The 2656-nt window shown below is 35.1% G+C and overlaps 1 non-coding gene across 1 annotated transcript; it reads left to right on the top strand.

The window, feature by feature from the left end:
• Positions 1–1335: 1335 nt before the first annotated feature.
• Positions 1336–1522, top strand: LOC150102288 (U2 spliceosomal RNA). The gene has a single exon (XR_016548982.1). It is a non-coding gene; the product is annotated as a U2 spliceosomal RNA (small nuclear RNA).
• The last annotated feature ends 1134 nt before the right edge of the window (positions 1523–2656 follow it).

Raw genomic sequence — 2656 nt, 5'->3', positions numbered from 1 at the left:
AATCTCCAAAGCACTAAACGTGCTGTCCAACTTGGATGAGAGGGAGCTGATGAACAAGCTTCTGGCGGCACACGCCCAGTAGATAAAAGGAAGAAACACCCTGCTTAAAGAGGCTTGGCGATTGTTTTAACAGGCCTATTCAGGCCGCGCCATGGCATAACTCAAAATTTAAAAATTTAAAATTTAAAGTTAATTAAGTAATCATGCCTAGGAAGTGAAACACTGAGGCTTTACAAAACTATTAGTATTAGGTTAAAACTAGCTGGTACACTGCTACCTAGAAGGAAGGTTTTTTCCTCCCTTCTAAAAGCAGAGTTAGATAAAATTTATCAGGTACTAACAGAATATAGATTCTGTCGCCCATGTTAAAGTTTACCCTTAACAATCGAGCTTTTTAGCTCGTGACAGAAATGATGACGGGTAACACCGTGTTCACATTAAAGTGATCGGTACTCGACTGATCTCCTTTGTTCTGGTACCACAATTCATTGCTGGATAGGTTCATCCCGGAAAAAATTCGTTGAAAATGTTACTCGCTCGAAAATTGATATTTCATTGATACAAATAAGCAAATGCAGTGCAAGAGAAATTTCACAAAGTATAGTTTTTTATGTATTATTTATTTAATTTTAATTAGATTTGCATAATATTTTTATTCTTATACAGTGAAAGTAACATTTTATTGATCAATGAGTTTCCTAATTCTGCAATTCTGTAATCATTTTCTTTAATATAATTACTCAAAATTGCACCTATGATCTTAAACTAGCTCTGCAAACGAAAGCAGTGTGCAAAATGTCTTTATTGTAGGCTCTATATGTAGGAAAGGTGCGGTGATTTTCGAAATACACGTGCATTCAATAACTGAAACACGTCACCTTCTGAATTAGTTCAGATAAAAAATACATCCCACTGGATGGATGTCTAAATGCGCAGAACAGAAAAATAATGAACGGTTAGAAAAATAAATATTCTTAAATATGTTGCCCTTTCTCCCTAACTATTCATAAATATTTAGTTCTCCTTAATAACTATTCTAACTATTAATAGTTAGAATACTTAATAGGAATATGTAAATAGTTAACTATAAATATTAGTTGGATATAACTATTATCCCTAAATATTCTAAAATTTCACAACGCTAAATATAATCGAAATAATAAATAATACATAAAATATTTCTTTCTTTTTTTTTTTTTTCATAAATGGGAATGACATGAAATAGGATTTCAAATTTTCTTGCGAAGAATTTTCTCGCGATGAATTTCCCTGCGATGAATTGTCCTTCCGGACACGGACATAACTGCTATCAAATACCTATGAAATAAAATGGAGATCGCTTTTCGGCCTTATGGCTAAGAGCAAAGTGTAGTATCTGTTCTCGGTCCTGTTTCCTCGAGAAAAGTCATCAGCCTGTTTTGGTAAGATTGTTTCCTTTTAATTATTTCATTTAACTGGTTCTAGTTCCTCGCTTTGTGCCCGTATATATATATATATATATATATATATATATATATATATATATATATATACAGGGTGTTCGGGATAAATTTGACAGTTTCGTAAGGAAAAAGAAAATCTTCTTTGTATCTATTAAATTTAATGAATTGACAAAAAAACATTACAGGCAGAGTTAATTACAATACTATCAACAAGATTTACTCAAAATAACCACCATTAGCATCGATCACAGCTTCAATTCTGCTTCGGAACCTCGAACAAGCTGATGCTACAGTCTCCCTGGGAAGGGCCGCAAAAACTGTTTTAATTTTATCCATTAACTGGGCTTTTGTATTACTGGAAGTGCGATTGGTGTCTTTTTCAACTGCGCCCCATACAAAATAATCCATGGGATTCAGGTCTGGGGAATTTGGAGGCCAAACATTTGGACTGGTGAAGTCGTAGAAATTTTCAGACAACCATTTTTGACTTTTCCCAGAGGTGTGGCAAGGGGCCGAATCCTGCTGCCATACATACGGCCTACCATTGGCTACCCTTGTTATCCAGGGCTTGACTACAGTTAGCAACTCCACGAACAAAGCCCGAATTCCAATGTCAGGGTTCTTCAACACCTGTTCCTGCAGATTTGCGAGGAATTCTGCTGTACGAACGCAATCAGATCGTCTGCTAGGGATCTTTCTTCTTGCTACATCCTCGTAGTCACCATTGCAAGTCTCTAGTTCATGCCTGATTGTTTTTACTGTATTCAGGGAGCATTGGGCAGCAGTCGTAATATCCTTATTTTGATGGCGGGCACGAATCATCATGATACAAGTTATTCTCTTCCATGATTCAGGTGGGTTCCAGCTATCCATCCTTTCTGACATCTTGTATATGAATGAAGAAGGGTCCAAACTTTTAAATGAAGAGAAGTGTGTGTTAATACATGTAACTTACGGAAAAATATAATTAATTATAAATATGTCAAATTTATCCCGAACACCCTGTATATATATATATATATATACGAGTACAAAGGTTGTCTATATATATATATATATATATATATATAGACAACCGAACATTTATATAGTGGAAAATATCAAACTGTTGTTAGGATATTGAAACAAGAGAGAAACTCTTAGATGGCTTTGAATGTAGTGGGGGAAAAATAGCCCCCCCTTATGATGGCAGTATCCTCAGGACGGTCAAGATT

The sequence above is a fragment of the Typopeltis vanoorti genome, chromosome 10 (assembly GCF_054136105.1).
Source record: "Typopeltis vanoorti isolate ZY-2024b chromosome 10, IOZ_Tvanoo_1.0, whole genome shotgun sequence".
Lineage (NCBI taxonomy): Eukaryota > Metazoa > Arthropoda > Arachnida > Uropygi > Thelyphonidae > Typopeltis > Typopeltis vanoorti.
This window is presented reverse-complemented; position numbering and strand designations above follow the sequence as displayed.